General features: G+C 32.3%; 1 long non-coding RNA gene across 1 annotated transcript; it reads right to left on the bottom strand.

The window, feature by feature from the left end:
• Positions 1-10580: 10580 nt before the first annotated feature.
• LOC127736964 (uncharacterized) lies at positions 10581-13935 on the bottom strand. The gene is made up of 3 exons (XR_007999249.1): positions 13815-13935; positions 12481-12716; positions 10581-11223 (listed from the first exon to the last, which is right to left on the bottom strand). It is a non-coding gene; the product is annotated as an uncharacterized LOC127736964 (long non-coding RNA).
• Positions 13936-15065: the final 1130 nt, after the last annotated feature.

The following is a 15065-nucleotide window of genomic DNA, read 5'->3' as shown; positions in this document are numbered from 1 at the left end:
ATCGGTGAACATGAATTTGACAGCTGATGCCCCTTTAAAAAATAATGAAAAGTATAATACGGTAACAAAAAATATCTGCAGTTCCTGATACATAACCTGCTGATATGAAATCAGGCCATCTTACATTCTTCATAGATGATTTCATACATAAATGTCATAAACAGTACAGGTAAATACACTCTTTGGCAATACACAGAACACACTGTACTATACCGATACTTAATCAATTTAAAAGAAACATCGGAATACTGGTTCAAAGTATAAACTAGCTTATTGATGTTTAACACCCAAAATTACCAGAAGCAGCGTGATAGAACAAATATAGTACTAGTATAGCCTTTATGAATAATCCTTTCAAGGTCAAGAAATATTTGAAGGAAAATTTCTCTAAAGGAAGAGGTATTATAAGAAGCAGTATTTGGCCCCTGAAATAACAAAAATATCTTACAAAATTTTGTTGATTTTAATGTTAGATAAACAGGTTAATATAATCTGGACACTTTAGTTCAGAAAGGTCACTTGTTATGTCACTATTACTTTATAAACATGTCAAAATTACCCTAAAGATATTTAACACACATCGAAAACATCTTTGTGAAATAATTTTGTAGCAAAATAATTTTTTTGATATAACTTTTTCTTAATATTAATGACAATATCTCAAAATGAAGATAATTTGAATGTTTTGTTATTTCGAGCTAAATATAAGAAGTATGAACAGGCTCTATCTAGTTGAAATTAAAGGGGCATTAGCTGTCAAAATCATTTTCACTGATTTGACTCAAGTTCTCATATTTGAGTTATAACATACTAAAATGTATTTCCAAATTACAAAAAGTATAAAATAAACAATTAACAATGCATGAACTCGATAATATGTATCAATATTTCGTGTGTATTTTTGTCTAGACGTCATTTAAACAACCATCATGATGACCTCCGAAGACAGCCGACGGTCATATAACCCGATACAAACATAAATATGAATATAAAAAGATAATGACCACGTGCATTGGGATTTTTATAGGTCTGTTTGATTTCATATTGTAGGTTAAAAAGTACGTTTATCATCGTTTTTACCTGTATAAGAATGATTTTTGAGGATCGAATCCTCAGATCGAATCAGTCAACCAAACCGTTCATCCTTGTTTCACTTTCAATGTTGACATTCTTTTCTTTTTAATAACTGAATACATGCGTAACCCATCCATGTCCAGCTAAGGGGTAAAATTGAAGGTCACATGAATACGGATTCAATGAGGTCGAATTATTCACTTGCAAGTGAATAATTCATCAGCGATATTTATTAGCTTATTTTGACAAAATTGAACTAAATTGGCTGCTAAAAGCGAATTATTATTTCACTTTATAACTTTGATTAATGATCGAAAAAAAATCATATTTCAATTATTTGTATATCTCGTAGCTAATGCCTTTTTAAACAAAAAATATGGAACTCTTTATAAGAGAAGGGAAAAATGCCTAAGTTGGTATATTTGAATTGTTTACATCTGTTTTTATGGGCTTTAAAAGTTAAATTTAGGTGAATAATTCAGGATTTTTTTGCATCTTATCTTATATACGTGGAGAGAGAGAGAGAGAGAGAGAGAGAGAGAGAGAGAGAGAGAGAGAGACTATAAGCAGCAAAACCGACCAGCAAGACAAGAAAAATAGTTCAAATCGTTCTTTTACACATTTCTGCACTTTTGGCTACTATAATGAAAACGGTTATAGATTGAAGGAACCAGCTAGATAAGTTCTTAGTCCTGGTATCTTTGTAGTTTCAACAAAAAAGCGACAAAAATCGTCCGAAAATTTATAGGAGTTATTGCCCTTTATTGACAATCTTACCTATTTTATTTTAGCAAATACCATAGTAGATAGAGAGAAATTGTAAACAGAAGAAACTTTAATGATCAGTAATTCCAGGTCTTTTTATCTCATGTGACTCAAGGTCAATAGGGAATCTTGCGATCACTTTGCGTTCATCTTCATGTATCTGACGTCCGTCATCCATCGTCCGTATACTTTTTAATAAAACTTCACATGATTGATCCTTAGGGTATGTATATCAAAGTCTGTTAATTTTATTCCGCACCATTAAAAACATGGCTGATACGGTTAAAATTATAACATATGGGTAAAATGTAGTTAATTATCAAACCATAATAGATAAGGTATAAAACCACTAATTCATAGCCCCATTGCTTTCTATGTTAAATTCTGCAATTTCAAGCATAAATGGCTACTTTGTCTTAAGTTCAAATAAAGTTGCAGTTATTTCATGTAAAAACTGTACCTAATGCTGACTTGTGCTGAAAAAATCAACATACCTTTAATTGCATATTAGAGCGTACTGGTTCCCGGAAGTTTGATAGTACAAAAACAGGAACTTCTGATCTGAACAACAGGCCAAATGAGCCCTCCTATTAAAATTTCATATACTTCTTTATTATTCAAATAAAACTTTCAACAAGGGTTCTACAGTGATCCCAAGTCCCCAAGCTTTCATTTGATACTAAAACTACCCAAATATTCCCACTATTGACAAAGATACAGCTATGCGTAGGAACTATTTTGTTTAAAATATGTACTACTTTCTTGTATGTTCTTTCCGACCGGGCCTGAATTAGTGGTTCTATACCTATAACAGCACCAAACGTGTAATATTGACTTCTGCCTGACTTAATTTCCTTCTATGATCTATTTCTAGCATAGAAAAATACATAAAGCTTTTGTCAAAACACTATATCACTGAATTCAAGCTCAAATTCGACTGGTAGTAACATATGTGTTAAACAAAGAAAACTACATATGGATACTAATAGTGACAGATATGACACTTTTTTCAATTTTTACCAGTTCTGATTTGTTAATATCTACTAGTACTCAAATAACAGTGTTCTTACCTATATGTCTTATTTTTATCAGAGATTCTTCCTTGAATATAAATACAGTGGTCCAAACATAAAATATAATTGATAATTTTGTCCCCCCTTTTTTCTACATGTTGGAAAAGGAGAGTGATTTGGTAAACAAACCATACTTTTATGTATAAACATGGATCAACAAGAGAAATGTATGTATCTCCAAGCTAGACAACTTGTAAAATGGTTATAAAATGCATTTCAAGTGAGATTTTGGAATTTCTATATAAGTATACACCAATTTTCCTTGAAATAAATAATTCACCAAGAAACACAATAAAACATGAACACTCACTAGATAATTTGACTAAAAACAATATTTATACTATAAACTAGTCATAATATACAAGTTTCATTGGTTTCAGTGTTAGATAATCCAAAAAATTAAATTTCAGGTAAAATCTTAACTGTGTGCATGCTAAATGACCAAAAAGGCTAAAATACCTTATTGTAGCAATTTGAGGGCTGGAATTTGACACTAACATAATTGTTACATAAAAAAAATAATGTATCATGATTTCTGACAACAAATGTGACCAATTTTCACTGTAAAGGGTATGATTTCTAAAAATTGAATTTCACATGCCTGTCAGTAATAGGTATGAAACCACTAATTCATAGCCCCATTGCTTTCTATGTTAAATTCTGCAATTTCAAGCATAAATGGCTACTTTGTCTTAAGTTCAAATAAAGTGGCAGTTACTTCATGTCAAAACTGTACCTTATGCTGACTTTTGCTGAAGTTTGATAGTACAAAAACAGGAACTTCTGATCTGAACAACAGGCCAAATGAGCCCACCTATTAAAATTTCATATACTTCTTTATTATTCAAATAAAACTTTCAACAAGGGTTCTACAGTGATCTCAAGTCCCCAAGCTTTCATTTGATACTAAAACTACCCAAATATTCCCACTATTAACAAAGATACTGCTATGCGTAGGAACTATTTTGTTTAAAATATGTACTACTTTCTTGTATGTTCTTTCCGACCGGGCCTGAATTAGTGGTTCTATACCATAAGAACAAAACTGTTTAACATGTCAAGATCCATAAGTAATGAACTTTTATATTTCTCAAAACTGTTATAGAAAGAAAGAAACTGTACATTGGAAAATTATCAGCCTTAATAGATCTACAGAAATGCCAATTTTACTGAAATGGTAAATTAGCCTATATTGGTGATATTGCTCTTAAAAACAATTTTACTTTATACTTGTTTGGCTTTCTAATTATTTCGATCTGACTCGTCACTGACGAGTCTTATGTAGACGAAACGCGCGTCTGGCGTATCAAATTATAAGCCTGGTACCTTTGATAACTATTTAACGTTTTTGACTTCTTTAATGAATACTTATAGTTAATCCGAAAATGTTAAAGACACACATTATCATCAGTTCCAGTTTCTAAACAACGTGAAACCATTAATCGATTTCCCTCGGGATTAATTGCCATAAATGTTTGAGAAATGTTAGTATTTTTGCTTCCTTCCTATTTTAAAAACGTTTATTAATAGACGTACACTTTGAAGAGCAGTGATCAGCATTACAAGATCTCTATAATAATTGATAAATATGGTTATATTTATTGGTCCTGATTTTTATGTTAATATCAATATGTCGTATATTTTTTAACAAATGAACAATTTAGTCTCTTTGGAACCTTTAGTTTTTTTTTATTTTTATCTTGAAAATCATAAGAGACAAAGGAAAATTTTGATCAGCAATCATTTTATGATAATCAGCAAGACCAGATCTACGAAAAGATAAATATGAGTGAAATGCATGGTAAATGATTTCCCTAGCGAAATGACTATTGTTACAGATGGTTTCCATTTTTATCTTACATTTTGAAAAGTTGAGAAGACATAGAGAAATGTAAGCTATTTTAATGATCAGCAAGTCAAGATCTACAAAAAGTGTAAATTGTTGAAATAGACATGACAATTAAATAAGGATTTTCATCCATTTCTGTCGCTTAAGCAAAACCTATTGTAGATAGAAAGACACTGTAGACAGCAAAAATTCTAGTAAAGTAAGTTCATTTTGTTGTCTATTATTTTGAAAAATCATCTAAAATAGAGAGAAATTTTGACAAACAAAGATGACCAGCAAAGACAGATTTAACAAATAGATCAACAGCACTGAAATGTTAAATGACTCTTCTTATGAGTTATTGCTCTTTATTGACTATGTTTACCCATTTCTTTCAATTTCAGCTTTTATCTTAAAAAGAGAAACCTTTACAGTAAAAATGACACGCATAACGAGATCTACAAAAGTCAAACAAATCATTTATACCCCTAATTGGAGTTATCATCCTTTTTGCATTTTGGCTATAATCTTGAAAATGTGCATTGATATGATAATGATATTTGGTCTTTTTATCTCCTGGAGTCTCATGTGAGTGTTTCAACATAACTGAATCGTTAAACGATTTCTTATTAAAACTATCCTTTAATTCCTGCGGACTGAATCATACTACCACAATAAATCCATAAATTTTAAATTTGCGATAAAATTATATATAAGTTTTGACCAATATATGAAATCTATATCCCTGTTGTAAAAGTGGTTTTAGTTATGATAATATAACATTTTTTTTAAATCCGAAATTTCACTACAAAGACACATATTTCGAACCAATTAAGAAAAGTACATCACATAGGTAAGTGATGTTTCATGGGTCGTTATGGAGCTTAAAAGGAAAGATTCTCCTGCTATGCATCCATCACAATCCATGCGAAACTACACTCAGTAAAACTGTCACATAAGGGAATAAGACACAATCAGTTACTTTAAAGTTAATTTACAAACCAGAGGACTATTGTGTGATCAGGTCGCAAGTGAGTTGAGACATATCAACATTGTATCGGTCAACCAATTCGACATGGTGACCGTAAAACGTATGAAGTATTGATTTCAGTCGTTCACATACTGCATACATCAACCACAAAGCAAGACTGCACTTAGTCAAAAATGTGACTATTTTCTGGTATCTGAAGACCTGCGACCGTAATTGTGACCATAAAACTTCAGTAGTTCTCATAACTATTTTGGATCCGTTTTGATATCAGGAACACACCCCTGGTTATGAGGTCCATATAATGTAAACATGCATCAGCTTATATGACGTTATATGATGTTGGTGCTTAGAAATCCAAAGTTGACAATTGGAAAGCTGAAATCTTCACATTGGTCAAAAATTCTAGTTAAAAATCGCCCATCTGTGCCAATTTCGAGAAAATGATCAATATATAAAGCATTTTTCGGTAGTCCTTGATATCAAAATCACTCGAAAATATGAGATGCAAGCCCTCCTTGAAATGAGGACTATCGAGTGATAGGATATCAGTATATCTAAAACTGAAATTGAAATATTTGACAGGATGCCTTTGAAAGGTTTTGTATGAATTCTGCATCATTAGAGGACAAATAAGTCAACTGGTATAGGATGTCAATTAAAAAGTCCAGCATTGTCATGATATTTTATTTTTTGTTGTAAACAAAGGCAACAGTAGTATACAGCTGTCCAATAGTCATACTTCAATTAAGCAAAAACAAATCCGGGTAACAAACTAAAACCGAGGGAAACACATCAACTACAAGAGGAAAACAACGGAACAACAGAAACACTGAACTACAACAAAAGCAAACGCCAACATACATAGAAACGGACTGTGTGATAACAACTGCCATATTCCTGACTTAGTACAGGACCTTTTAACAAAATATGGGGTTGAACCTGGTTTTATGGCTAGCCAAACCTCCCGCTTATATGGCAATGTTAAAAATAAAGCTAAAATGACAACACTACGTGAAAGGAATACAGTAAGACCCCACCAAAAAATGGAGGTAATCTCAGGTGCTCCGAAAGGGTAAGGAGATCCTGCTCCACATGTGGCACCTGTCGTGTTGCTCATGTGAGTACAAACCCGGTGATATGTCTAATTCGGTAGGTCACATTCGGGGAAAAGGGGACGAGATTGTAGTAACGACAATTGAAACATATCCGTCGTCATCTGTGAAACAGATATTCCATAACGGTCAACCAACTCGTGATGGCGTCCGTAAAATTTACGAAAGGATGATTTCAACGTCACCACTTGGAACTCTTGGTTTAATAGCTTCCTTTTGAGCAGCAACCCTCTATCAAGGAAATCATGATAGTAAACACAATCCCTGGAATATCGTATCAACTAGGAAATATATACACCGTATGCAGGCGCTGCTGGAATGTTGGTATATAGAAATGGAAATTTCACAATCGGGAAGCTGAAATCATCTCTTTTGTCGTAAAGTTATGTTTTCAACCGACCCTTATTGTCAATGTCTAGATGTAAGTCAAGATATGAGGCAGGCTTAACTGTACCTGTTGTATCCTTTTATCTACGATCGGATAGTTGCGTTCAACATAGTCACCAAATTTTGAATTATTTAGTGAAAGAACATCATCTATATAGTGGAAAGTAAAGTTAAAGGATACTGCTAATTTCTTCTTTCTTACTAAGAAGTTCCTATATGAAGTCAGCCTCATATGAATAAAGGAACAAGTCACAATCTTTAGACGTCTTGAATGCATGACGGAATAGGCTGGATCCATTCAGATCAGGTGTTCAGTTTTGGTTTATTTGGTTCCCGTCATACTTCCTAACTCAACCTATTTCGACATTTTTGGAACCTGGCTAACATTCTCTGAAAACGAGGCAAGAGATGCAAAGGAGACATTTAAAACTAATAAGTCGAGAGAATCTGACAACGCAATGGCGAAAAAAAAACAACGATAGGCGATGAAAAACAACAAATTCACAAAACACTTCACAAGTTATTCATTGTTTACGATGAAAAGATCCCTGGTGAAAACAGGCCCAGAAATATATATGTGTACTGGGACGATAAACAAAAGCAATCATATAGTTTTGATTTTACATCTTTGAGGTTAGAAGTCTCTTATACCTTCTTGTTGAAGAAAATCTTAGATGTATTTGGTTTGGTATAAACATGTATTTTTTTAAAAGCATGCAATGCTACTTAGAGTTACTGTTTTTCTTATTTCTTGTTGTAAAATATTTTTTTATTAAGTACACAAAAAGTAAAACATACCCATAATTATTTTGATTATTTAGATTATCTTATGAGACTATAAACATATATTATAGATTTGAATATTTCATTAGAAGAAAAGTACAGAGGGGACAACTAGAACTAGAAAGACCATGAAGAGTAATGAGCAACACGAACCTACCAACTCTGACAAATCAGATGACATCCATTTCGTATTGGACGATAAATCATGAAAGCGGAAAGAAAAACTGGACTACAACATTGTGATCAACTTTAACTACTACGGACGTTATGTAGGGAAACAATATTAATATATTTATATATATCGGTGTTGACACAGATGGTCGACTTCAAACTAGAATCTATGACAAACGTAATAATTGCAACTTTCCAATTGTCAACTTCCCATTTTTCTGCAGTAACATACCCCTTCTCCATCGTATGGCGTTTGTATCTCATTTAATACGCTTTGCCCGTGCATGTTCAAACTATACGGACTTCATTAACAGGTGTGTTCTTGGTGGTCGTGAAGTATAGATTCTAAATACTGACGTTGTTTATCATTTTAATTACGTGTTGAAGTTCCCTTTTTTGTCCTTGTATATTTATAACCTTTACTGTTTATCCATTTTTGATTATCTACCTATGACGTGGATCGGTACTTATACATCCCGCCATTGTGCTATACTCAATTTTGAGTTCTTGTCTTTCATATTTGCTTATGTTCTTTGTCTATATGCATTTCGTATTTCTTTGTTGAAACAGTTATTTGTTTTATAGTGATTAGGATTATATTACAATGTTGACTGCTGTATCCCAATTTTGACGTTTTTACCTATTATGTCTGTTTGTTTTGCTCACACATTGTTGTCAATATAATGGAATTCTATGCGACTGTCATACAAGTGAGAGGTTTAGCTAGCTATAAAACCAAGTTTAATCCACCATTTTCTATATAGAGAAATGCCTGTACCAAGTCAGGAATATGACAGTTGTTTTCCATTCGTTAGATGTGTTTGAGGTTTTGATTTAGCCATTTTATAAAGGTCTTTCCGTTTTGAATTCTCAACTCTCTAGCGACATGTTTTCACAGTCTTAGATCTTTAGGTAACAGTATAGATCTGTGATTTTACCGATTGTGTCATATCCCTGTTTGTGACATTTTTAGTGAGTGTTAATTCGGATGATGCTTGCAAAGAAGAAGACGCTTACCTTATCAAACCATACGGTATCACTGCTTTTGTTGTTCTTGTAATTCCTTCAATATATCTTTGTTACCTTCATTTATCTCTTCCTAATCGATTTACGAGATTTGAACATCGATAAACTACTGTCGCCATTATTTATTTGTATTTATCTTCCTAACCGATTTTGCGTTCAAAAATTTTTTAACTTGAGGGCGCTACGAATGAAACTTAGGCCGATGTTTGGTTTTCTAACTAATCAGTTTTGTTTAACTAATTTTGATGGATATATATTTGTTGTCATCACTGTTCACTTGATAACATTTGTTGTGACTCAGTATAAAATATCAAAACATATTGGGAATAAACATGTTCATTAAAATTGAGAATGGAAATGGGGAATGTGTCAAAGAGACAACAACCCGACCATAGAGCAGACAACAGCCGAAGGGTATCTCGTTTAATATATGTATGTTGCAAAATTACAACTAACACACTTCAATTTTTCAGGTTTCCTGATTGTTAGTAGTGTTTTGAACATCTTTATTTGTGACGATTTTTCTCTAACTGTACGATTTTCAAATCGTTTTGAGATTTGTTCAGGTTCTTAATTCCAATTCATTTTAGATTTGTTGTTTCTAGTCCACAAACAATGTACAAATATACCAGTGAGAAGTTTTAAACGAAATTTGCAAGGTACTTTTCTTAAGTAAGTAAAGACATGATAAAACTTTCCGTTACTCTGATCGATTAAATCAAAAAGTGTTTTGTTTCATTCTATGTTGAATATCATCAACGGACTAACAGATGTTTTACCATCATTGGTCGCATTAGTTTTTAGTTAGTAAATGGGAAAAATGAAAAATTATAGACTTACTTATATAGCTTATTAATAAAGCATGATATTTAGTACATTAAGTAAACATTCACCTTTGCTCTTGACTTGTATTTTCATGATAGATGGTGACCTTTAGTACTCTTACTATTATCCTTACTTATAGTGGAGGTGTTTCATTTTTGTTCATCGTCTCTTTCTAGCTTTGTCGTAATGATTTGACACTGGACTCTCACCCTTGGAATCCAAACTGAAATGGTTTACTTTTTGGTCTCAACACAATATAGTAGTGTTAATTATTTCATGTTGCGATCTTGTATAACATTATAATTACTCAGGAGACTGAATAAGTTCTAAATCTGTTTGTGCTAAATACAATGTTATATGCAGTTAAAAAATGTAGACAAATATTATGTGTAATTTTCAACTAACATTCCTAGCTAGATAGCTGAGCTTCAATCTCACCATGCAAAGGTTTTGTAGACAGAAACAACAATACATGCGTTTTTTATACAACTGACACAACAAATATTTGACGGAAAAGGTATGTCCGAATATAACGAATAAAAAAGAATAATTAACGTTTTAATCTAAAATGAGCGACCGTAAATATAAAACCAATGTTAATCAAATAAACAAACATAAAATAAGATACATTATATACATAGATTTTTAAAAAATCGACTATTTATGTATGAAAGAATTGTTCACATATTTGCTTTATTCTGATTTTTATTTAGAAATGAACAAAATTAACCAACTGGTTATTTCCACCCTGACTTATTACTATTTGTCCATCAGGAGAACATACTATGATGTTTTGTTCACTGTTCCCAGCTTGTGTAACAGTTGTAGAGGTCGTCATCATTGGCTGATGAAACTGGCTGGTATTATTGAAATGATAACTCCACTGATTTGGAGACTGCCACCCACTTGGTGTTATATGCTGACCATATATAGGAATTTGTGACAAACCATGAAATTGTGTATTGTAATTATACGACATATTGGGATACGGCATCGTGTGATTATTGTTGCCAGTTGATTGTGGTATATTGTATCGTTCACGGTGAGATAGAGCTGGTGTGGGACTTTTATTGACATGATTTTGTGCGTGTCTATATGACCATGCTGTGGTCGGTCTAGACGGATCTACAAAGTCGCTGCTGAAGTTTATACTTCCTACAGGAGATGTTACTTCTCTTTTATCAATGTCTACAATATAAATAAAGCAAATAAAACTTAGATTCAATGGTATGATATGATTCATACCTAATTATCAAATGAATAAATAATACTGAGTATTGAATGAATGATAACCATATATTGTACAGACAAGTATAGAAAAGTATGCGGATCGGAACTGGAACTGCCGGTGAGTTTGTTGTGTCATATATCAAGTGTATATCAGAGTACATGTGAGGTGCCAATCGTTTTAACAAACACTGATATCAACATTAAGTTGCCACAAGGTATGTCTCCAATCATCACGAAACAGAAGTTTTATGGATAGTCTCCTGATCATTATTTCTATAAAGTTTGAATAGATTTGCAATTGTAGTTTAAAAAGGGAAGACATTTGAAATCGAGAATTGCCTCTGGCAGCTACGTTTTTGATCCAATCAGAATAAAATATGTATTTTCTTATCGATACCCGCCATACATTATTCCTGCAAAGTTTGGTTAATATTCGCCATTTGGTTTCAGACCAGGTGAAAAACATATGATTTCCCAAAGGCTTTAATGGAAACATATGTGCCACTGAGGCTGTCGTGTATGCAACCCAATCAGCAAAAATGAGGAAATTTAAAGAAGGTCTTCTTACTATCATTCCTTTAAAGTTTGTAAATATTTGGCATTGTAGTTTCAGAGGAGAAGAAATTAAAAATAATGACCAATCAGAATCAAGAATCGCCTCTGGCGGTCAAGTGCTTCATTTGATCGGAACGAAATGAGGAAGTATCATAGACACCCTTCCCCATATTATTCTTGCAATATTGATGATGATGAATCGTCTAACGGACAACGGACGACGGTCAATCATTGTATTTCTGGATAATAGATGATAAAACACAGGTAGAAAAAGAACAAAACCGCAGAAAATAAATGCTCGTTACCACTAAAGAAAGGGAAGATACTAAGTTTAAACCTGCCGCAAATTCATGGTACATGTATTGTAAAATTTCAATGTTTTTTTATTTGGAGAATATGTTGTTGACGGCTGATTTTTGAGTGGATCTGTTAAATTTATTTGCACATTTTTAAGAATTGGGACGTTTTAAGTTTTGCCATAGTATGTAGCGACTATAGTAGGTAGAATGTTGACTTACGTTTATCTTTTTTTTCCTCTTTTGGCCCAAGGGTTTTCTTCAACTCGTTATGTTCAAAATTACACTACATTTGCAAAAATCTACCAAATTTAATTTTTGGAAGTGGTTGCAGGCACGATAATAAAAACGAATCTTAGCCTACCTGCGAGTTTAGATGAATCTAGAGGTAAACCGAAAACACCAAGACCTCCTAATGTGTGAATTGTACGATCATTTGGGCATGTGATAGATGCATTTCGTGACACCATTCTATCCAAACATTGTGAACAGTATGTATGGCAGCATGGCAGTTTCCTTGGTTCGTGGTTGTCTCTGTCGAAATCCTCATAACAAAGGTCACAAGTGTTTTCGTTTTCAGACATGTTGACAACTTTTTATCTTAAAAATAATAAGAAATATATAATGAAATTTTTTTGAAAAAGAAAAAAACGACGACATACAGAATGACATGAGTGTATATTAAAAACTTAATTTATCATGACACACTAATGTGCTTGATATAAGAATACGCTGAAACGGTGCTCAAATTGGTCGACCCTTGAGCCAATTTCCATACAGAAATGTGAATTTTGGACCCCATTACACCTTATTGTTTGGAAACCGTTATACCTTACTTTTCCTGCACTTTCATAATTACTATCCATCCTTTCGCTACCCTGGGATTTGTTATTTTTATTTAATTATTTAAACGTTTGTATTGAATATGCATTTGTTTGCGCGTGCTGATCATTTTTTGTTTTTAAGTTATATGAATATAACACCAACAAACACCGTAATACAGAGGCGGAAGATAACAAAGGAATATTCAAACTCATAAGTCGATGACATCCTGATAACGCCATAACAAAAACCGACCAAAAGACAAACAAACAACACTATACAAAATCAAGATGGAAAGACTGAGCAATGTTAGACAATGTTTGTACTGTAATAATCTATTTACACGTAATTGTTGAATACTATTCCTTTTGGCATAAAAATTCCATATCAAAATATAGTTGCAAACCATTTTGTTTTTAAATATGCCATAAATGTATTGTTATTGATAAACAAGATGGACTTTTTAATTGTCGTATTAAAAATAAATTTACATACAAGCAATATATTGATTCAACATTTTACATTTGCACTTCCTCTTTTAGTGCAAATATATACGCAACACATTTACAGTAATTTGCATACAAAATTAAATATTAGAGCTTTCACAATGCAACCAAATACAGCTTTTTCATTAACGTAATCATTTGTGACAAAATGCATATGTTATTTTCGTTAAAAAAATGTTAATGAAAGATTGCCATATGATTGTGTTCAAAACGAAACTGGAAACACTTGATTTGCCAATACAAACCAATCGATTATACATATCAAACTATGTGTGTCGACTTATCTTTCAGCTTTCTCTTTGATAATATGTACTTAACGAAGTGTATAAAAACATATATGGAACTTCTTTATCATTCAGTTAATGCTTACCAAATTTTGATATTATATCGCCATTTCCAAAACGATCATGTTCAAACTTTTGGAAAATATCCAAACACCGAAGTAGTTAATCTTAATGTCTTTTAAATATAGATATATAGATACTAACAGTCAATTAAAAATGTATGGAACTCCCAAGGCGACATAATAACATACTGTTTATCTCGAGTTTATATATGACTTAAAACATTTGGTCATGTTACTGAATAAAGATATTTTAGAAATACTCATTGAACATGTTAGCAGTAAATCGATAAACATATGTATCGTATATCTGTATAGCAACTAGGTGAATATAGAATGCAAAACATTGACGTACAATATAGAGTGGATTATTATTTGAATCGATTTCATAATTTTCATGGAAACATTGTCTATAAACTGAACAATAAGAAGTATTGATATGTATATATTAATTCTCAAATATGTTGTTATAATTCAAGTAATGATGTTTACTTAGCTCTGGTGTTAATGGTACCAATTTATAACATTTTTAAGTAATGTATGCAGATAAGATTTCTATCTTTAACCTATCTTATAAAACATAATGTATCTAGAACTTAAAAGAAAAGACGATTGTCTACGTTAGTCGAAGTTTTCTTAACATACATTTGTATGTGTTTTATTTCTTAAACATATACTTAAATAGTCGTAAAGGAAGAACAAATCGAGAGCACACTAAACATGCTTCAATCGAAAAAAAAAGATATTACATAGAAAACTTAAAACTAAGCAACACAAACCCCACCAAAAGCTGGGGTTTACTTAAATGCTCCAAGCGAATAAGCAGTTCATCTCAATAAATCTAGAGGCTCCTCGTGTTGCTAATGGCAAATATCCTATGACAAGTAGCCTTTCGATGATGCATAAAGCGAGGAAAGATGGACTGAATCAAGGCTACACGAAAGCAATATGCAGTAAGATGTCAAAAGTGTTTCACACTACGAAAATAATGCTATGTACATGCATGTTTCAGTCGTCATATGCGAAACGGATATTACATGAGTTACTTAAGATTTTTAAGGTCTTAAAAAGAAAATTATGGTATCCAGCAAACTTAAGTTTATTCAAACACAGTTGAGTACAAGATTATCATGATAATTCATATTTAGATCAGGAGACAACTTCCAATAATTACTGCTACGTTTTTTTAGAAAGCTAAGGAAATGAAGATAACTTTATTTTTGTATCTGACGGTATCATTCCAGAATGCACCAGTTGAGAGCGGAGTAGTTAATGACT

Source organism: Mytilus californianus, unplaced genomic scaffold (assembly GCF_021869535.1).
Source record: "Mytilus californianus isolate M0D057914Y unplaced genomic scaffold, xbMytCali1.0.p SCAF_4, whole genome shotgun sequence".
NCBI lineage: Eukaryota > Metazoa > Mollusca > Bivalvia > Mytilida > Mytilidae > Mytilus > Mytilus californianus.
Note: the sequence above shows the minus strand (reverse complement) of the source record. Positions and strands in the feature narration are given on the sequence as shown.